Genomic DNA, 22,978 nt, shown 5'->3' on the forward strand with positions numbered 1-22,978 from the left:
GAGCTGGAGAAGGAGGCATAGAAGATTGCAGACAACCTAGTTTTTTTGAAGGAGTTGGGGGGCAAACACTGTTTCTATGTCTATCTAACAGGACAGGCTCATGCTCCCCTTCTCCCCCACACCCACCTCCTGCTCCCTACAAAACACAGGACTCACTGCAGAGCTCTCCTCTGTTTGGGAGACAGTATAGTTTGGGCCTAATGGAAGCAAGATGTCACTGCACCTTCTCCACCAGTCCTGACTGAAACACAACTGGAGTTGTGGAACCTGACCTTAAGAGACACATGTGGATTAGTGAGGGGCCAAGTTCCCTCACCGTGCCCTTTGCCCTGCCCTCTGCTTCTGTGGCCAAACCCTTCAGTCTTCCGCAGATTCTCCTGTCTCATAGCTGGAGAAGGAGGGGTAGGAGATTGCAGACAACATGGGTTTCTTTGGCAGACACCATTTTCCCTCTCCTCCACCAAACATTAAACCTATCATCTGGAGAGGTAAGGCGTGTAGGCAGACCCACCTCACTGAGGACGGTGATACCCATGGCTCCTTGACAGCAGGGAATGTCTGAGCAGTGACCTCTGTCCCCATTAGAGAGATGGGCTTCAGGGCTGGAGAGATGTTTTGAGCAGTTTCTTCAGAAGGAGTATTAGTCAGATTCTCCCCTTGGCCATCCTGCCCTGAGCTGGGTGCTGCTTGGGGGTCGTGGTTATAGGGCTTTGAGCAGACTGGACATGCAATGGGGGAGTGGTGGGGTGGGACGGTGCTCAGGGTTCACTCAGGCCTCCTCTGGGGATGGGCACTAAACCTACTGTTATTTATTTATTTATTAATTTATTTATTTACTTATTTAAATTAAAGTCTGCCTCTCCCTACAGACTATGAGCTCGTTGTGGGGAGGAAATGTGTCTGTTTGTTGCTGTATTGTACTTTCCCAAGCACTTAGTACAATGCCCTGCACACAGTAAGAGATCAATGAATAAAACTGAATGAAGAAGCCAGTGTCAGACACAGAAAGGTCCCTTCTCCAGTCAGTCAATTGTATGTATTGAGAGCTGACTGTGTTCAGGACACTGTACTAAGCACTGTGAGAGGATGATCCAACAATAAACAGACACATTCCCTGCCCAATACGAGCTTACCATCTAGAGGGGGAAACAGACATTAATATAAATCAATAAATTACAGATATGTACATGAGTATGGTGGAGCTGGGAGGTGGGACGAATAAAGGGAGCAAGTCTGGGCATCACAGTGGGAGTGGGAGAAGAAAGGAGGATTTTGTTAGGGAATGCTTCCTGGAGGAGATGTGCCTTCAGTAAGGCTTGCCGTGGGGGAGGAGTAGAGTCACTGTCTGTCGGATTTGATGAGGGAGGTCATTCCAGGCCAGAGGAAGGATGTGGGCGAGAGATCGGCAGCATGGTGGATGAGATCGAGGTAAAGTGAGGTTGGTTTTAGAGATGTGAACTGTGTGGGCTGGGGTGTAGTAGGAGAGGAGCGAGGTGAGGTAGGAGGGGGCAGGGTGATTGAGTGTTTTAAAGCCCATGGTGAGGACTTTGTTTGATGCAGAGGTGGATAGGCAACCCCTGGAGTTTCTAGAGAAGTGAGGAAATATGGCCTGAACGTTTCTGTGGAAAAAGGATCCGGGTAGCAGAGTCAAGTATGGACGGGAGTGAGGAGAGACAGGAGGACAGAGGATATGTGGATAGGGTTGTGGGGGCCAGGAGGTTTGACCTATATATAGAATTAAGGGCCCCAGGGATTTTCAGTCCCACAGTCACTTCAGATAGAACCAGTTCCCTGCACAGAGCCTGGCCCGTTTCCAGAACAGGCTTCCTTGCCAAGAGTAGTATCCCCTTCCTCACTGTTCTCCCCCTTAGGGTAACCCCATCGTTCATGCAAACAGACCCAGACATTACCTCCCATTTCACATGGCAGCAGAGCCTATGGCTCCTTCTGCCAAAAGCAGGGCAAGCCTGGGGATGGACCTGATTGGGCACTCACTGCAGGGAAAGAGTCCTTTGGCAGGGTGATGCATCGAGTGGCCTTTCTAGAGAGGAAGAGATGGTCGGAGTTGCCCCTTGTTTGTCCAGGCCTGAGCTGTGCACTGCCAGGGAATGAAGGCAGTGGTGCTTCCTCTGAGGTCTTGGAGATAGCCCGACACGGAACTGGGGATTCAGATGGGGCGGCCAATGGGAGTGGGGCAGCGCAGAAGCTTCTCAGGCCATTCTGGCTGGCACACACCTGGCGTTGTGAGAATTGGCCCCGGAAGACACTCCTGGATGAGTGACTGTGGAGGCACAAGTCTCACAGTCCTGCCCTCTGTCAGCAGCTAAGAATCATATCTATCAAAAACTCTGGTCTCCAGGAGAACCATTTGTCTGAAAGAAAGGGAGAGAGAGTGGGTTGAAAGCAATCTACTTTTCATTAGAGGTTAGGTGGACACCCAGATAACTGCAGGTAAGCCTATCACTTCACTCTGCCCTACTAACACGGACCCACGCCCCCACTCCTCAGATCCCCACGAGAGGTTCATTTCACAGGGACTGCAAGTCCAGAACTGCTGACGGAATCGAGCTGTTGCTAGTACAATACCTACCTTCTGCTCTCCCACCTGCACCCCTGGTGACTTGGTCTCAGGGGCCCACACACGACTCTGCATCTCAAATACAACTGGAGTGGAAACAGTAATCAACACCGTGTCCTCCCGACATAGATGCCCAGAAGCCACCACACTGTTCATCACAAAGCCTCCTTGTCCGACAAGCGTCCATTTCTCTGTGGGGCCGAGGCTACGCATGTTGGCACATCATAAGGGTCCAGCCGTTTGAAGGAAGCAATGGCACTCCCAGCCTGTTTACCTGAAACTGCAAAACAAGAGTCACGGTGGACCCTCATTGTTTAGAATGAGCCCGAAAAACCCACCAGTATTTCCTCTCAGTTGTCTCCGTGGGTTTGTTAAGTGTTTACTAGGTATGGAGCACGGTAGTAACTCTACTGTCTTGTACTCTCCCAAGCACTTAGTACAATGCTCTGCACCTAATGTGCACTGAATAAATACCACTAGTGGATTGACTTATGCATTCTCTGGCTTTAAGGTGTCATCTCCAAATGTCTGCTCCTTAGTTTTTTCCTTGCTGAGAGAAGAGGGGGAGAGGGAGAGAATAGGGAGGCAGGGAGGGGGAGAAGAAGGAAAAGAATGGGGAAAAATGGGAGGGGGAAAAGAGAGGCTGTGAAGGGGGAAAGGGAGAAGAGAGCAAGGGAGGAGAAAAACTGTAAGCTTACTGACGGCAGGGATCATGTCTCTCAACTCTAACAATTATTATTACCCGGGAAGTCCGATTTGGCCATTCTGTAGGAGATTGATCAGCATAGGTGCTGTTCTCATTTCTCTTGCCACCTGTTTTTTGTTGGTTTTTTTTTTAAACAGGTCACTTCACTCTTCTGTGCCTCAATTACCTCTTCTGTGAAATGGGGATTACTGTGTGCAGAACATTGAACTAAGCGTTTTGGGAATCACATTCTCTGCCCCCAAGGAGCTTAAAAGGGCTCACCAATGTTTTGTCCCAGTGATAATAACTGCTGTACTTGTTAAGCACTTACTGTGTGCCTAGTACTGTAGTAAGCCCTGGGGTAGATGCAAGTTCATCAGTTTGGACCCAATCCCTGTCCCACAACACACAGTCTAAGGGGGAAGGAGAACAGGGATTGAATCCCCATTTTGCAGATGGAGAAAATGAGGCCCAGAGAAGTTAAGTGAATTGCCTGAGGTCACACAATAGGCAAGTGGCAGATCTGGGATTAGAAGCCAGGTCCCCTGGCTCCTAGGCATGTACTATTTCCAATAGTCCAAACTGCTCCCCACTGTCTTCTCTTGTGACCTCCTATCTAAAGAGGATCGGGAAGCAGAGTTGCCTAGTGGAAAGTGCCTTGGTCTGGGAGTCAGAAGATGTGGGTTCTAATTCACTTATTCAATCGTGTTTATCGAGTGCTTACTGTGTGCAGAACACTGTATTAAGTGCTTGGGAGAGGACAATAGAACAATAGACACATTCCCTGCCCACAGCAAGCTCACAGCCTAGAGGGGAGTGCTTAACTAATACCACAGTTATTTCATTCATTCAATAGCATTTATTAAGCGCTTACTATGTGCACAGCACTGTACTAAGCGCTTGGAATGTACAAGTCGGCAACAGATAGAGACAGTCCCTGCCCTTTGACGGGATTACAGTCTAATCGGGGGAGACAGGCAGACAAGAACAATGGCAATCAATAGAGTCAAGGGGAAGAACATCTCATAAAAACAATGGCAAATAAATAGAATCAGGGTGATGTACATCTCATTAAACAAAATTAACAAAATAAATAGGGTGATGAAGATATATACAGTTGAGCAGACGATTACAGTGCTGAGGGGTGGGACGGGAGAGGGGGAGAAGGAGAGGGAAAGGGGGGTGAAGAGGGTTTAGCTGCGGAGAGGTGAAGGGGGGGTAGAGGGAGCAGAGGGAAAAAGTGGGAGCTCAGTCTGGGAAGGCCTCTTGGAGGAGGTGATCTTTAAGTAGCGATTTGAAGAGGGGAAGAGAATTAGATTGATGGAGATGAGGAGGGAGGGTATTCCAGGACCGCGGGAGAATGTGGCCCAGGGTTCGACGGCAGGATAGGCGAGACCGAGGGACCGTCAGGCGGTGGGCAGCAGAGGAGCGGAGTGTGCGGGGTGGGCAATAGAAAGAGAGAAGGGAGGGGAGGTATGACGCGGCAAGGTGATAGAGAGCCTTGAAGCCTAGAGTGAGGAGTTTTGTTTGGAGCAGAGGTTGATAGGCAACCACTGGAGGTGTTTAAGAAGGGGAGTGACATGCCCAGAAAGTTTCTGCAGGAAGATGACCCGGGCAGCAGAGTGAAGAATAGACTGGAGCAGGGCGAGAGAGGAGGAAGGGAGATCAGAAAGAAGGCTGACACAGTAGTCTAGCCGGGATATAACGAGAGCCTGTAGCAGTAAGGTAGCCGTTTGGGTGGAGAGGAAAGGGCGGATCTTGGCAATATTGTAAAGGTGAGACCGGCAGGGCTTGGTAACAGATTGGATGTGCGGGGTGAACGAGAGAGACGAGTCAAAGATGACACTGAGGTTGCTTTATTTCTGACCTATCTGCAATATGACTTTGGGAAAATCATTTAACTTCCCTGTGCCTCAGTTACCTCACCTGTAAAGTGGAAATGAAGACTGTGAGTCTCATGTGGGACATGGACTATGTCCAGCTTCATTCTCTTGTTTTGTATCCTAATGTTTAGCACAGTCCCTGGCACGTAATGAGCATACAGTCTAGAATGTGGGAGACAGACATTAATATAAATAAATTAAACTACAAATGTGCCCATAAGTGCTGTGGGACTGGGAGAGAGGAAGAATAAAGGGAGCAAGCAAGTCAGAGTGAGGCAGAAGGGAGCAGGTGAAGAGGAAAAGAAGGCTTAGTCAGGAAACGGCTTTTGGAGGAGATGGGCCATCAAAAAGGCTTGCAAGTCGATGGAGATACCGAGGGGAGTTTTGAAAACCAGAGACTCCCCTTAACGTCTCGAGAACAGATTTTTTTTTTGGATCCCCTTCCTTTTGCACTATTAGCTCTTGTCTGCCTCAAGAACCCTGCTTCAGAAGTCCCCTCCCCTGGGCTCAGCAGTGAGCCTCCTGCTGCCCTAAGGAAGGAAGATATTCTTCCCTGGCCCCTGGCAGCTGCAGCAGAAACAGCAAAGAAGGGATTTGGGGAGGAGTCAGCCCGTGTAGCAGTGGGGAAGGGAAGCAGCAGGGGCTAGGGGATGGAGCCCGAGCCTGGGAGTCAGAAGGACTCGTGTTCCAATCCCGGCTCTGCAGTTTGTCTGCTGGGTGATTTCAGATGAGTCTCTTAATTTCTCTGTGCCACAGATCCTTCATCTGTCAAATGGGGATGAAGACTGTGAGACCCACTTAGGAAATGGACTGTGTCCAACCCGATTAACTTGTATCTACTTCAGTGTCTAGTACGGTGTCTGGCACATAGTAAGCCCTTAACAGTAGATACCACCTCTATTTTTTCCTTCTTTAATTTTTTTCAAGGGCACAAGGAGTTGACATGGGTCCGTGGGCTTAGACTCAGCAAAGCAGGATTTATCTCTCTTCTTTGCTTTCTTTCCACAGAAAATCACCAAGTAGGTCTTGGGAAGAAAGGCCATGAGGGAGTGATGACAAGGAACGATTTTTCTGGGCTCCAAAGGGATATTTATCCCTGGGATCCAGCACTGATCTGGTCGGGGGGACACCAGTCTGTGTTTCTATGTGCCGCATGGATGTGTGTTTTGGGAGATTTGCTTTTCCTATTTTAATCTAGTCAGGGATCCATTTGATGTAATAATCAAGGAGGGTCAGGTTGGAGGGGCTAATCACGAGGAGGGAAAGGAAGACATCGTTTCTTTTGTGTCAGGTTGGTCATGGTAATTTTATCTTCTTTCCAGCCTTAAACTGAACCTTCTTTTGTATGTTTTCATATTTCTAGAAAAGAAATTAAAAATCTTTTGACTGACATGGAGACAAGAAAAGAAACTATCGCTTCCTCCCCATCCTGATATGCATGTCCCACACCACCAAGGAAGTGCCAGGGTAAGCCTAGGCCCTGGGAGCTTCAGGTACAGGGTCCCTCCAGGGGTGATGGGGAATCTGGCGCCGTCCTGCTGACTCAGTGACCTCAGTCTCAGCAGTCGAGCTGGACACGGACCGGCCCAAGAGGGTGCTCGAAAGTGGCTCAGGGCCTTCACTTTTATTCATTCAGTCAGTCAGTCGAATTTATTAAGGGCTTTCTTTGTGCAGAGCACTGTATTAAGTGCTTGGGAAAGCACAGTACAACAATAAACAGTGACAATCCCTTCCCACAGTGAGCTCATAGTCTGGCCGGGGGGGATGAAGGTGAGGGGGGAAGGGGGAGACAGACATCCATACAAATGAACAGACATCAATAGAAATAAATAAAATTACGGAAATATAAGTGCTGTGGGGCTGGGGGAGGGAGGGAAGAGTAAAGGGAGCAAGTCAGGGCAACAGAAGGGAGTGGTAGATAAGGAAGAGTGGGGCTTAGTCTGGGAAGGCCTCTTGGAAGGAGATGTGCCTTCAGCAAGACTTTGAGGGTGGGGTAGAGTAATTTTCTCGTGGATTTGAGGAGGGAGGGCGTTCCAGGCCAGGGGTAGGACGTGGGCCAGGGGTCATCCTTGAGGCAGGCAAGATGGAGGCATAGTAAGAAGGTTAGCACCAGAGGAGTGAACTGTTCAGGCTGGGTTGTAAGAGAGAAGCTGGATAAGATAGGAGGGGGCAAGGTGATGGAGTGCTTTAACACGAATGGTGAGGAGTTTTTGTTTGATATGGAGATGGATAGTCAACCATTAGAGATATTTGAGGAGGGGGTTGACATGTCCGGATTGTTTCTGTAGAAAAGGGATCCGGGCAGCGGAGTGAAGTGTGGACTGGAGTGGGGAGAAGGAGGAGGTTGGGAGATCAGCAAGGGGGCTGATGCAGCAATCTAGGCTGGTTAGGATGAGTGATCGTTTTAATGTGGTAGCGGTTTGGATGGAGAAGAAAGGGCAGATTTTAGCAATGTTGTGAAGGTGGGACCGACAGAATTTGGTGACGGATTGAATGTGTGGGTTGAATGAGAGAGCGGAATCAAGGATAACACCATGGTTACGGGGCTGAGAGACGGGAAGGATGGTGGAACCATCTACAGTGAGGGGAAAGTCCGGGAAGGGACTTTGTTTCCTGTTTCTGCTACTATGAGCAGATAGCGTCCCAGGAAAGAAATATCTTTTTAAATACTTTTTTAATGGTATTTGTAAAGCACTTACCTATGGTCCAGGCAGTGTTCTAAATTCTGGACTAGATACAAGCTAATTGGGCTGGACACAGTCCCTATCCCAAGTGGGACTCACGGTTTTAATTCCCGTTTTCCAGATGAAGGAACTGAGGCCCAGAGAAATGAACTGGCTTACCCCAGGTCACAGAGCAGATAGGCAGTGGAACCGGGATTAGAATCCAGGTCACTGGGACTCCCGGGCCCGTGCTCTTTCCACTAGGTCACGTTGCTTCTCAGTACTTGGTGCATAGTGTGCGCTTAACAAATACCACAATTAACAATTATTCCAAGTATTATTATTATGATAATTCCTACAAGAAAAGTATAGGATTGTTTCCCCCATTTACCCTCCAGAAAATGATCTTTGTGGGTGGGAGAGATGGTATTTGTTAAACGCTCACTCTGTATCATGCACTCTTCTAAGCACTGGGGTTGATATGAGCTAGTCAGGTTGAACACAATCCCCGTCCCATGTGGGGCTCACAGTCTTCATCTCCATCTTCCAAATGAAGCTATGTAAAGAGAAATGAAGTGAATTGTCCAACATCATCCAGCAGACAGGTGGCAAAACTAGGATTAGAACCCAGGTCCTTCTGCCTCAGTTCCTCTTCAGCCTGACTTCCCCTCTCTTTTTTCTTTTTCTTTGAAATGACATTTCTTAAGCACTTACCCTTTGTCAAGCACTGTTCTAAGCCCTGGAGTAGCTACAAGCTAATCAGGTAGGACAGTCAGTCAGTCGTTGCATTTATTGAGTGCTTACTGATGATGATGGTATTTAAGTGCTTATTATGTGCACAGCACTGTTCTAAGTGCTGGGGGGGGATACAAGGTGATCCACTTGTCCCGCATGGGGCTCACAGTCTTAATCCCCATTTTACAGATGAGGGAACTGACGCACAGAAAAGTGAAGTGACTTGCCCAAAGTCACATAACGGACAAGTGGCAGAGCTGGGATTAGAACCCATGACCTCTGATTCCCCGGCCCGTGCTCTTTCCACTGAGCCACGCATGCAGAGCACTGTATTGAGCACTTGAGAGGCCTTCCCCGACTAAGCCCTCCTTTCCTCTTCTCCCACTCCCTTCTATGTCGCTGTGACTTGTTCCCTTTATTCATCCCCCAGCCCAGCCTCACAGCATTTATGTCCATATCTGTCATTTATTGATTTCTATTATTGTCCGGCTCCCCCTCTAGACTGTAAGCTCATTGTGGGCAGCGAATGTGTCCATTTATTGTTCTGTTGCACGCTCCCAAGTGTTTAGCCCAGTGCTCTGCACACAGTAAACAGTCAGTAAATATGATTGATTGACTCTTCAGCCTGGCTCCCTCACTCTTTTTTTTCTTTTAAATGACATTCGTTAGGTGCTTACTCTGTGTCAAACACTGTTCTAAGCCCTGCAGTAGCTGCAAGTTAATCAGGGTGGACACAGTCCCTGTTGTACATGGGGCTTACAGTCTCCATCCGCCTTTTACAGAAGAGGCAACTGAGGGCCAGAGAAGTAAAGTGACTTGCCCAAAGTCCCACAGCAGACAAGTGGCAGAGCTGCGATTAGAATCCAGGTCCTCTGACTGGCAGGCCCCAGCCCCCAGTCACTAGATTAGGTGGCTTCTCCACAGCCTTTGGGAAGAAGTCACCAGCCAAGTCAAATGGGGTTCAAGCGCCAGCCCAGCACCCTGGCTCGTTGTGAGCAGGGAATGTATCTGCTTATTGTTCTCTTGTGCTCTCCCAAGTGCTTAGCACAGTACTTTGCACAGAATAAGCACTCAATACATATGATCGAATGAATGAACAAGCTAACAGTTTGGCCCAGCTCACCTCAACCCGGGCCTCTTGAGTAACTTGGCCTGGCTCAGGCCCCAGGACGGTCAAATCCATGAATTGGACCCAGTGTGAAAATCTGTTTAGAAGAAACCCCTGGTAAACCTAGGGGATAAAGGAGGGAAGGAGTGGATGTTAAATATCATCTGAGGCTGTTTATATTTCCCATCCCTAACCACGTCGTCGATCAGTCCGACAACCATTTGTTACTCAGATTGGACAGTCGGTCGTATTTATTGAGCATATTTATTACTGTGTGCAGAGCACTGTATTAAGCACTTGAGAGGCCTTCCCCCACTAAGCCCTCCTTTCCTCTTCTCCCACTCCCTTCCGCCTTGCCCTGACTTGCTTCCTTTATTCATCCCTGCTCCCAGCCCCCGAACATTTATGTCCATATCTGTCATGTATTATATGATTGTCTGTCTTCCCCTGTAGAATAGAAGCAGTGTGGCTGAGTGAAAAGAGCCCGGGCTTGGGAGTTCTAATCCCAGCTCTGCCGCTTGTCAGCTGTGTGACCTTGGGCAAGTCGCTTCACTTCTCTGTGCCTGAGTGACCTCATCTGTAAAATGGCGATGAAGACTTTGAGCTTCACGTGGGATAACCTGATCATCTTGTATCTCCCCCAGCGCTTAGAACAGTGCTTGGCACATTCATTCATTCATTCATTCAATAGTATTTATTGAGCGCTTACTATGTGCAGAGCACTGTACTAAGCGCTTGGGATGAACAAGTCGGCAACAGATAGAGACAGTCCCTGCCGTTTGACGGGCTTACAGTCTAATCGGGGGAGACGGACAGACAAGACAATGGCACTAAACAGCGTCAAGGGGAAGAACATCTCGTAAAAACAATGGCAACTAAATAGAATCAAGGCGATGTACAATTCATTAACAAAATAAATAGGGTAACGAAAATATATACAGTTGAGTGGACAAGTACAGTGCTGTGGGGATGGGAAGGGAGAGGAGGAGGAGCAGAGGGAAAAGGGGAAAATGAGGCTTTAGCTGCGGAGAGGTAAAGGGGGGATGGCAGAGGGAGTAGAGGGGAAAATGAGGCTTTAGCTGCGGAGAGGTAAAGGGGGGATGGCAGAGGGAGTAGAGGGGGAAGAGGAGCTCAGTCTGGGAATGCCTCTTGCAGGAGGTGATTTTTAAGAGGGCACATAGTAAGCGTTTAACAAATGCCAACATGATTATTATCATTATTATTAGAATGAGCACTTACTGGGTGCAGAGCACTGTACTAAGCTCTTGGGAGAGTACACTATAACACCTCGACACATTCCCTGCCCACAGTGATCTTACAGTCAAGAGGGGGAGATAGTCATGAATAGAAGTCAATATATTATAGATAAATATGTAAGTGCTGTGGGGCTGAAGAAGGGGTGAATGAAGGGGAGCCAATCCCAGTGCTTTTTTTTTTCTACTGGCATTTGTTAAGTCCTTACTGTGTGCCAGGTACTGTCCCACAGTACCTGAGTAATGAGAAGCACTATGGTACAGTCCCACAGTAATGAGAAGCAGCGTGGCGCAGTGGAAAGAGCACGGGCTTTGGAGTCAGGGCTCATGAGTTCGAATCCCAGCTCTGCCACTTGTCGGCTGTGTGACTGTGGCAAGTCACTTAATTTCTCTGTGCCTCAGTTTCATCTGTAAAATGGGGATTAAGACTGTGAGCCCACGTGGGACAACCTGATTCCCCTATGTCTACCCAGCGCTTAGAACAGTGCTCGGCACATAGTAGCGCTTAACAAATACCAACATTATTATTATTATTATTATTGTCCCAGTTTGGGAGCAATACAAGCTAATCAGATTGGACACAGTCCATGTCCAAAGTCCAACTGAGGCACAGAAAAGTGAAGCGGTTTGTCTAGTGTCACCTAGCAGGCAAGTGGCAGAGCAGGGATTAGAACCCGAGACCTTGACTCCTAGGCCCATGCTCTAGCCCTTAGGCCACACTGCTTGTCTAAAAGTCATTGATTTTATTTCTCTCTGAACTTTCATTCAATAGTATTTAATAATAATGTTGGTATTTGTTAAGCACTTACTATGTACAGAGCACTGTTCTAAGCGCTGAGGTAGATACAGGGTAATCAGGTTGTCCCACGTGAGGCTCACAGTCTTAATCCCCATTTTACAGATGAGGTAACTGAGGCACAGAGAAGTAAAGTGACTTGCCTGAGATAACACAGCCGACAAGTAGTGGAGCAGGATTAGAACCCAGATCCTCTGACTCCTGGGCCCATGCTTCTTCGGCCACATTGCTTCTCATTCATCTTGTTCATTTGTCCACTGGAAGCCTAGCAGCAGGTTAGGAAGATGGAGTGATTGGGAGGAAACCACCTATCCTTTCATTGTCCCTTACCAGGAGCCTGCCCCACACCCAATTGGAGCAATTTAACCTAGGCGGCTTGGTATGAGCCAGTAGGGGGAAGTAGAATTTAGGTGTGGCAGCTTCCAATTGAGGTCAGTACCCTAAGGTACCCCCAAAAGAACAACCTGGCCAGATCACAAGACCTCCTCCAAGGTACTTCCCTTGCCTATGGAACTAGAAAACCCGAAAGCGAGGAGGTCAGAGAAGACATTGTGAGGATGCAGTAAAACAAACCGTCAGACAATGCTGTACCCCAGCTGCAAACTGGGAGCCAACTGCTGAGGACAGACCTGCATGGCACCCTGCCTTCAAGAAGGGAGTGGCTCTTTTCGAGCAAGAGCCTCGAAAGGAAAGAGACACAAGCGGAAAATAGTACCAGATCGTGAAAACATTCAGCCTGATAAGACCACCGTAAATACATTTACTACTATTAAAGATGGTGGCTCCACGCTTCGCCAAACAGCAAAGTAAACGCTACACCACCATCCATCCCCCATCATGCCACCTACCCAGCCACAGCAAGCAGCACTGGTCCCGAGGCAGATCAGCCAAACCAAGTAGGAGGAGACAACTTACCCCTTCTGTGCACAGGGCCCATCAGTAGATCCCGTGCTAAGGCACCATGCCCAGCAACTGTGACCGAGGGTGGGTGCCCACTCGGCAGCAAAGTGTCAGGGTAGGGAGTGAGTTCAAGCCTCGTGCTCGGTGCCACAAGCACTTGCCATGGACTCCCAGGCGTGCCAGTTCCTGGAGGAGTTGAGCAGCAGTGGAGGAGGAGGAAGAGGAGGAAGAGCAAGGGAAGGAGCCGACACCAAAGCCCTCCCACAGACTCTTGCCTCTCTGCTTCACTTCTGGCAACAGCGAGCTGTAGGCAGGAGCAGGGGCTAGTGCCAGTTCATGGATCCTCTCCTCTCTCTCTTCCCCTACCCTTCTCTTCTGCACCCTCCAAACCTCTTCTTTCCCCTCTCTCACTCATTCCCTTCCTTAACCTATTTATTGCCCCAACTACTTGTATTCAAAAGGATGCTAAAGTATCTATAGTTGCTTCATTTTGAATGAGTTTATTTATTTTGAATAACGAATATTCACTTGCAAAGACTTCTATAAACGTGCACTGTTAGGCCAGTACACTTTAAGTCCGGAGGACGGATATTATCTATGCTCCCTCCACTGGCCCACAGGGCAGTTAAGCCAGTAAATCTTAGTGCTGATTGAGCGGTGTTTCCCATTGAAGGGGCCTCAGTCAGAAGCTCAGGCTGTCCTCTCATTTCTCTTGAGCAACTTCCTTGATACCTATTTGAGACTTGCAGGGGAGTTAGTTTTTTTATAGGGCATTTGTTAAGCACTTATGATGTGGCAGGCACTGTATACTAAGCCCTGGGGTCGATACAAGCTAATCAGGTTGGACACAGTCCCTGTCCCACATGGGACTCACAGCCTTAATCTTCATTGTACAGATGAGGGAATTGAGACACTGAAAAATTAAGTGACTCATCCGAGATCACACAGTAGACAAGCGGCAGAGCCTACATTAGAGCCTGGGCCCTTCTGACTCCCAAGCTCTATCCGCTAGGCCACGCTGTTTCTCTAATTCCAGTAGTTGTTGAGGTGGCTGTCTTCTGGGTAGTGCGTAATTCTTTCTCCTCTTCAACCGAAGGCAAGGGTACACTATTGGTGTTAGATTAGAAGGAGTCACCAGTTCTCACCACTGAAGTCCAGGAGGGTGAGTTCTTTCTCCCACACCAGAAGGGACTAATCTGCTCATTACCCAGAATCATTACTCGGATCGAGTAAGCGCCCAGTACAGTGTTCTATATACAGCAACTGCTCAATAAATACCAATGATGAAGTGTTCATGATGTCCGGAGCGTTGTACTGTACCAGTCGCCTGGAGGGCGTATAAAAGAGACTCGGTTCTTACATTTGAGACATTTAAAATCTAATGGAGAAAAATGGGCACATGGACAAATATTCAACAGGCAGAATAGGGGTAGGCACCTCTTTTGTGCAGAAGAGTCAAACCAAATGAAACATCTAAGCAGTTGGTACACAAAAAGACATATAATTTAGTGCCGTCCCTCCACGTGACAAATGCCACCATAGAAGAGGCAGAGTGATGACATCACTGTACCGTGTGACTGCTTCTTAGCAACAGCCATTGCTGTCAGCAGGGATGGGACAAGGGAGAGGGAAGGGGAAAGGATGGGAGGGGAAGGAGGGGATGGTAAAAGTCACAGAAGTGTTGGGAGGAGAGGGGAAGCAAATTGTGGTGGCTAGAGGTCACTGTAACAAGTCAGCACACATCTTTGCCCAGTAGCCCCAGTGGTATGGCAACTATAAAACCTTGTGGAAGCTTGAGGAGGCACTTAGGGAATCCTTCTGCCTAGTAGGGTACTATAGGCATGTAGACTTGTCCTCCATAGTCCAAGAAGACACTACTTAAAGTCCATCTGAGAGCGTGTGTGTGGCTGAAAAGGACAATGTGGGATCCACAGTCCCAGCCACATTGGACACACAAAAAGGTGACCTCTTGTTTGGTTGCTGTACTTCATATTTGCAGATGAAGGTGCTGTCGTCTCTTTCGCCTCCTTGTCTCTCAGCACGCAGAAGGAGTTAAGCAGAAACACCTTCGGGGAGCATCTTGCACAGATTCATTTTTATTACATTAGTCATTAAGCTTGGGGACTCACATCAGATTTTGATCTGTGTATGATATCTTGCTAAAGCACAGTTCTAAAATACAACCAGAAACAAAATCTAAGAAGCTGTGCTAGAGAGTGTTTTAGTAAAAACAAGCTCAATATACTGGTAAATTCAGTAACAGTAAGGCCCACAATGAAAACCTGAGCCTTTTTCAAAGTATAGTTTCATGAATGCAAGATTAATACTGCAGAAGGTCTATTCATATGGATCCTGAAGAACGGCAAGAAGATATTCCTTAGCTGTGGTAAAAAATGAAAGAAACATCTGTTCAACTTCAAAAAAATCTAAGCTGAAAAATAAAAAAAAACCCTCATTTTCATTGCTTTTGATACTCCAACAATGCCGGCAGATTCTCTCAGTCCAGTCACTGTGTGGAAGAGCATGAGTTGCCATAAATGGTCAGCAGTTGTAGTATTTATTAAGCATCGACTATGTACCATACTCTATATAGAGATAGGTTCTCTGGCCCCCAAAGAGCTCACCATCTAAGAAGATCAGAGAAAGCAGATCAATCTTACAGCCCCCCTGGATGTACACAGTAAAGGGAAAGGTTTCCCTCCTTCCCCTCTCCCCGAGATCCCTACTCACCCATTCTGCTGCAGCCTGTAAAATTTATTCTTAGTGGGCAACCCCAGAAAGTAGCATGAGATGGGACAGGAAAGGAAAAGAGTGGCGGTGGGGGAGGCTCTCTTTGTGAGTCAGTTGGAGTTCTCCCCGGCTCCAGACAATATGCTGCTCAGAGGAGCTTGGCTGTCAGGTTGAACAAGTAAGCACAATCAGGCAATGCCGGGGGGCAGCCAGGAAGGGAGAGAGATGGTAATAGTAAGAGCACATATTAAGGGCCTACTGTGGGCAAAGCCCGGGGAAAAGTACAGTATGGATGAGAATTAGGCAAGATGTCTGGTTCCAGAAGGACGACGGGCACTTCTCTGCAGTTTAGGAGGGTGAGTTTGTTTTCCCACACCAGAAAGGGAGAATATTATTTGTTGAATGCTAAAACTGCAGACTTTTAATCATATCATCCTTAACGATGGCATTAAAGCAATTGAATCCAGTTCCACTGAGAGAGAATGAAAGGTCACAGAAAAGTTGTACTTGCCCCATGTTTGAAGCAGAGGATCAGGCTTTCATTCTTTCATTCAATCAATCATATTTATTGAGCGCTTTCTGTGTGCAGAGCACAGCACTCAGTGCGCTTGGAAGAGGACAACATAACATAAAACAGACACATTCCTTGCCCACAATGATCTTACTTTACTTATTCCTTTCAATGGAAAAATACAGCACACCTATTAATTCAGTGTTATTTAAAAACATAAATTTATGGTTAAAATAGTTCCCAACTGTATTTTCTAATTACGCAGAATTAAAGATGAATGTTCGGGAAACCAATTTCATTTTGTTTACACACAAAATGGAATTTTAAGATCGATTGAGATTGATTTTATCAGTTTTTGAAACACGGAATCTAATCCATAAAAAGAGAGCAAAATGCACCTGTGTGACGAAAGGTTACACTAAGCATAAAGAATATAAATTCAGGACATACATCTACGTGGACGATACCCAAATCTACATCTCCTCCCCTGTTCTATCTCCCTCCCTCCAGGCTCGCATGTCCTCCTGCCTTCAGGACATCTCCACCTGGATATCCGCCTGCCACCTGAAACAACATGTGAAAGGCTGAGCTCCTTATCATCCCTCCCAAACCCTGTCCTCTCCCTGACTTTCCCGTCACTGTGGACGGCACTACCATCCTTCCCGTCAAACAAGCCCACAACCTTGGTGTCATCCTTGACTCCGCTCTCTCATTCACCCCACATATCCAATCCATCACCAAAACCTGCTGGTCTCACCTTCACAACATCGCCAAGATCTGCCCTTTCCTCTCCATCCAAACTGCTACCTTGCTGTTTCAAACTCTCGTAATATCCCGACTGGATTATTGCATCAGCCTCCTTTCTGATCTCCCAAACTCCTGTCTCTCCACACTTCAGCCTATACTTCACTCTCCTGCCCGGATTATCTTTTTATAGAAACCTTCTAGGAATGTCACCTCTTCTCCTCAGAAATCTCCAGTGGTTGCCTATTCACCTTTGTAGCAAGCAAAAACTCCTCACTATTGGCTTCAAAGCTCTCCAACACCTTGCCCTCTCCTACCTCACCTCCCGCCTCGCCTTCCATAGCCCAGCTTGCACATTCCGCTCCTCTGCCACTAACCTTCTCCCTGTGCCTCGTTCTCGTCTGTCCCACCGTCGATCCCTGGTCCGGGTCCTACCTCTGGCCTGGAATGCCCTCCCTCCTCAAATTCATCAAATTAGCACACTTCCCCTCTTCAAAGCCCTACTAAAGGCTCACCTCCTCCAGGAGGCCTTTCTGGACTAAGTCCCCCTTTTCCATTGATCCCCCTCCCCTCCCCATCACCCCCACTCCCTTCCTTTGCTCTAACCCCCTCCCCACCCCACAGCACTTGTGTGCATATATGTACATATTTATAATTCTACTTATTTTATTAATGTGTTTATATCTATAATTCTATTTTTTGACACTGATGCTATTGAGGCCTGTTTACTTGTTTTGGTATCTGCTCCCCCCTTCTAGACTGTGAGCCTGTCTTGGGCAGGGATTGTCTCTATTTGTTGCTGAATTGTACTTTCCAAGCGCTTAGTACAGTGCTCCGCTCACAGTAAGCACTCAATAAATATGATTGAATGTATGAATGAAAGACCAGTGTTAAAGTACTTAACACTCACGCCCTATGCATTGGTTCTTTATTTTTCCAAATATCTACTGGCTCTTGGGGAAAAGTAATTTAAGACTGCACCTTCTAATTCTACTGGGCTGATCTTTCATTCATTTAAGGGTACTTTTGGAGTGCCTCCAGTGGGAAAAGTATTGTACTAAGCCCTGGGGAAGGGTTCAATAGGGGATTCATTAGGATCCCTGGACCTCAGGGGGCTCACAATCTAAAAGAGGGGCAGTGGGGTGGGGGATGAGGACATGAGGAAAGATTGAAATGACCAACCCTCCATTGACCCCACAACTCCTTCCAGTTATCACCCCATCTCCCTCCTACCATAACTCTTCAAGGTCCTGGAGAGAATTGTCCCCACCTCCTGTCTCCACTTTCTCTCCACCGATTCTCTTCCGTCATTCCCTCTGTTCTAGTTTTTTTTTAGGTACTTGTTAAGCACTTACTATGTGTCATGCACTGTTCTAAGCACTGGGATAGATACAGTTAACCAGGCCAGATACAGTCCCTGTCCCATATGAGGCTCACAGTCTAAGTAGGAGGGAGACTGCTACTTATAGTTGAAGAAACTGAGGCACATAGAAGTTAAGTGACTGGCCCAAGGCTCTGAGCACTCCTTAGCTTGTGAGCCCCATGAGGACAGGCACTGTGTCCCACCTAACTTGTACCTACCCCAGTGCTTAGAACATTGCTTGACACATAATAAGTACTCAACAAATACCATGAAAACGTGGCAGAGCGGGGATTAGAACCCAAGCCCTCTTGCTCCCATGTCCGTTCTCTTTCCACTAGGCCACGCTGCTTCTCTGGTTTCCATCCCCTTCACTCCATGGAAACTGCCCTCTCTAACATCATCAGTGACCTTCTTCTTGCCAAATCTGACGGCCTCTACTCCATCTAAATCCTCCCTAACCTCGGCTGCCTTCAACACTGCGGACAACCCCCTTCCCCAGGAAATGTTAGCTAACTTTGGCTTCACTGACACTGTCCTCTTCTGGTTCTGCTCCTATCTCTCTGACGGTTCCTTCTCGGTCTCTTATGCAGGACGCTCCTCTGCCTCTGACAGTTGGGGGCCCTCAAGGTTCAGTTCTGGGTCCCCTTCTATTCTTCATCTACACACACTCCCTTGGAGGACTCATTTGCTCCCATGGCTTCAACTACCACTCCTATGCAGATGATACCCAACTCTACCTCTCCGGCCCTGATCTCTCTCCTTCTTTGCAGGCTTTCATTTTCTCTGGCCTTCAAGACATCTCGATACCTGCTCGTTCCACCGATGACTCAAATTGAACATGTCTAAAACGAAATCCTTCACCTTCCCCCCCAAATCCTGCCCACCCCCGCATCTTTCCCATCACCTACAATCCTCCCTATCTCACAAGCCCATAACCGTGGCAAGTTCCTTGATTCATCTCTTTCATTTGACCCACATGTTCAATTTGTCACCAAATCCTGTCAGTTCTACCTTCACAACACTAGTAAAACCTGCCCTTTCCTAACCATCCAAGCTTAAAGCACTTATCCTACCCTGCATCTGCCTCCTTACTCACCTCCCTGCCTCCTGTCTCTCTCACTACAGTCCACACTTCACTCTGCTGCCCAGATCATTTTTCTTAAAAAAACCTATTCAGTCCATCTTTCCCCACTCCTCATGAACTTCCAGTGGTTGTCCATCCACCTCTGCATCAAACAGAAACTCCTTACCATCACTGAAAGCACTTAATCAATTCACCCCCTCCTACCTGATCTACTACTGATCTACTACTCTCACTGATCTACTACAGCCCAGCCCGCACGCTTTGCTCCTCCAGTGCCCGCTTGCCCACTGTGCCTTGACCTCAACAGTCTCGTCGCCAACCCCTTTCCCATGACCTCATCTGGCCTGGAACTCCTTCCCCTTCCATATGTGTCACACCTCCACTCTCCCCACCTTCGAAGCCTTATTAAAATCGCATCTCCTTCAAGAGGCCTTCCCCGACTAAGCCCCCTTTTCCCTGACTCCCTCTCCCTTCTGCCATCATCTACGCACTTGTATCTGAACCCTTGGAGCTCTTGGTATTTACCCCACTCTCAGCCCCTCGGCCCTTATGTTCATAGCCATAATTTATTTATGTATATTCATGTTTGTCTCCTCTTCTAGACGGTAAGCTCGCTGTGGGCAGGGACCGGATCTACCAACTCTGTTGCACACTATTCTCCCAAGGGCTTAGAAGAGTGCACTGCACACCGTAAGCACTCAATAGATACCACTGACTGATCGATAAAGACAGCACAAAGACACAAATATAGATTTTGCTATTGACCGATAACCTCCAGAGATGGCATTTTTTGAACCAGAATACAATTTGAAGAAACTCTCAAAAGGAATAAATTTACTTTCCGCTCGCAGATACGATCAACCTCATTACTTAACACAGCCTGATGCAACTGCAGAGCCCTGGATTGCTTACGGCCTGCTGGATTGCTCATGGTGCTGGGGGGGGCGGGGGGGCGGGTGTGTGACCCGAACTTTCTTTTTCTACTTCAAAAATCGACTCCCGAAGTGTGTATGCACCGTCTGCCTTCCACAGTGCGGGGGAAGTACGCATCTCCTGCCTTCCGTGGTGCGAGCTGTTCTTTATCTCCCTCCTGGCCCCACCTCTGCCTTCTAGACCGATTTTGTCACCTTTCCCTCCTTCCTAATCTCATTCCTTTCTCCTGCGCTGTGTTTGGGAACTTCAACCACCATGTGGAGTTTGCTCTGAATCCCCTGGCCACCCACTTCCTCACCCTACTCAACTTTGCTGATTGCTTACCTAACTCCACCTCTCAGCCAGATACAGGTTCAATAGCATCTCTAGACAATGCCCCATCTCTAACCTTACCAACTCTGACCAACTCTTACCCAACCACAGTCTTCTAACTTGTCATCCTGAGCCCCCCTGCCCCCAGAAATCCATGACATCTGCACTCTGGACCCACTCATCCTGTCCCAAGCTGTCATATTCCTCTCATCCACCTCCTCAACAACTCCCTCAACACCAAAAAGCTTCCTGACCCCCTTGTCCCTCTGTCACTCTTGCACCAGCAACCCCCTGCCCTGGATCACCTCCACTGTCCACTTTCCCCGTTTCTGGGCTTGGGCAGCTGATCCCAGCTGGTGAAAATTCAGACACCAGGTTAACTTATGCCCTATGGAATTCACTCTGACCTGCTCTATTTCATCTCACTCGTCTGCTCAGCAACTATTTCATTCCTTGCTCACTGACCCCCACGCCTGCAGCCTCACCAACTATTGCCAACTTCAACTCCTTCTTGAAGCCTCCAGTGCTCCCACTGCCTCTCTCCCAAAGTCCTGCTGATCTCACCAACTTCTTTCAGGGTAAAATAGAAACCACTGGGCATGAACTTTGCAAAGTTCTTCCTTCCCTTTCTCACAGCTCTACTGTCTCCTCTTCCTTCTCTTCCACCTTCCCTGCTCACAAGAAGCTTGCACTCTAGGGGAGGAGACTGACAGGGGAATCAAAATAAATCAAGTGAATGTTCTATAAGAATATTAGTCGTACACGAATTGCATTTTCAATGGATAATACCTACATCGTAAAGGCAGTTGACTAAAAATAAACACAGAACCCTAGACGCAGATGATGGGTTGCTACATTCAGGATAGGGATAATTACCTGGGTAAGTATTGCTGTAAAAGGTGGGATTTTAAGAGGCCTTCAGAGGTGAGGAGGATTAAGGTCTGGTGGAGTTCAGGGCAGGGGTCAGGGAGAGAAGGGAGCTCTCAGTTTCAGGGACGGTATGAGTGAGCTGAGCTGAGAGCACAGGTTGGAGGTCGGCTCGGGTGGAACAAATACTTCAAGCAGGGAATGTACGGGAAAATTGAGGCCCAGAGAAGGTGAGTGTGATTTACCCAAGGTCACGCGACAGACAAATGGCAGAACCGGAACTAGAACCCGGGTCACCGGACTCTTGGGTCCGTGCTGATTCCACTGCGCCCCACTGGTTTGGAGGAGAAAGATGATATGTGCCAAGCGAGGTTTCAGGGAGATGGTCTGGGCCGGAGTGCCATTTTACCAATCAATCAGTGGTATTCATTGAGTGCTTTCTGTGTTCAGAGCTCTGTACTAAGCCCTTGGGAGAGTACAATACGTGTTCCCTGCCCGAAACAAGCATTTACAGTCTAGAGGACTGTAAGGACTGTAGAGGTCTTAAGTAAGCGTTGTTGCATCCACTTCATCCAGCCATCAGAATCGAAAGCCAAGGTAGATGTCTCACTTAAGATTTTTGGCTGTGATTGACTTAGGTCCGAATAGCTGTCTGATATAGTTCGAAACAGCACTTCATGGCAAATGTATAAGGATGTGAGTTGTTTTGAAAGTTACAAAAAGTCGCTTGAAATATTAAATTACCTGGGATCACCAAGATTTCATATTTCTCTGTTCTAATCCTCAGAAGAGTTAGGGCATCTTGAGGATTAAATTCTTTCACAGCGTATCCTGCTAGTTCTATAAGGTGATGAAGATGCCTTCCATATTGAACTGTTGTAGTGTAATTTAGGCTCGTTTTAAGTGGAATGCCTATAAAAATAAGAGTGAATACAAAACATACTGTTAATTGAACAGATCATCTTTGCATGCTAAAGAGCACATTCAAATGAAAACCCCTAAAAGAATATTCTCTATTCATTAGCAGCTTCTCTCACAAAATTGAAATTTCATATGAGGATTTATTAGAAAATCTTTAGAAAGATAAATCTAGATTATATCATCTTAGAGTTTATTTACTAGAGAAGGAGCATGGAGTAGTGGATAGAGCACGGGCCTGGGAGTCAGAAGGTCCTGGGTACTAATTCTGACTCCGCCACTTGTCTGCTGTGTGACCTTGGGCAAGTCACTTCACTGGGCCTCAGTTACCTCATCTGTAAAAAGGGGATTGAGACTGTGAGCCCCACGTGGGACAGGGGCTGTGTCCAACCCGATTTGCTGGTCACCATCTCAGCGCTTAGTACAGTGCCTGGCACATACTAAGCACAGGGCTTGGCCCATAGCAAGTGCTTAAGAAATACCATTATTATTCTCATCAGGCTGTTAGCAATCATCAGCACAAACATTTATTAAGTTCTTATTCTTAATAACTCTAATGCACCATACTACATATTACAGAAAATATATAGAAATCGATGAAGTCACCGAGAAGCCACTTGGAGGTATCTGTTCAAAATGGCGTAAATGGGCTGTGTTAATTGGCACTAAATGTAGTTATTTTGGTCATATGAATTCACACAGAGATAGCTATTCTTCATAATCGAAGACCCAGCTACCGATAGTGATGTTTTATCCTTGTGTCTGGCTGAAAAAGTGCTGAACATAAACCAAAGGTAGGTGGAGCGCTTTTTTTTTTGGTCCCCTGCTCCGCTGAGTTGAACAGTGTCTTCCTCAGTATGGCCACTTGGACAACAAGAGTGTTGCCAAAAGCCACTACGGCCTCTTCGGCAACTG

At 47.5% G+C, this 22,978-nt stretch overlaps 1 long non-coding RNA gene across 1 annotated transcript; it reads right to left on the reverse strand.

Moving 5' to 3' along the window:
* Window positions 1-14,668: 14,668 nt before the first annotated feature.
* Window positions 14,669-22,306, reverse strand: LOC114808982. Its single transcript, XR_003756729.1, has 2 exons — window positions 21,890-22,306; window positions 14,669-14,982 (listed from the first exon to the last, which is right to left on the reverse strand). It is a non-coding gene; the product is annotated as an uncharacterized LOC114808982 (long non-coding RNA).
* Window positions 22,307-22,978: the final 672 nt, after the last annotated feature.

Source organism: Ornithorhynchus anatinus, unplaced genomic scaffold, assembly GCF_004115215.2.
Source record: "Ornithorhynchus anatinus isolate Pmale09 unplaced genomic scaffold, mOrnAna1.pri.v4 scaffold_82_arrow_ctg1, whole genome shotgun sequence".
In the NCBI taxonomy this organism is placed as follows: domain Eukaryota; kingdom Metazoa; phylum Chordata; class Mammalia; order Monotremata; family Ornithorhynchidae; genus Ornithorhynchus; species Ornithorhynchus anatinus.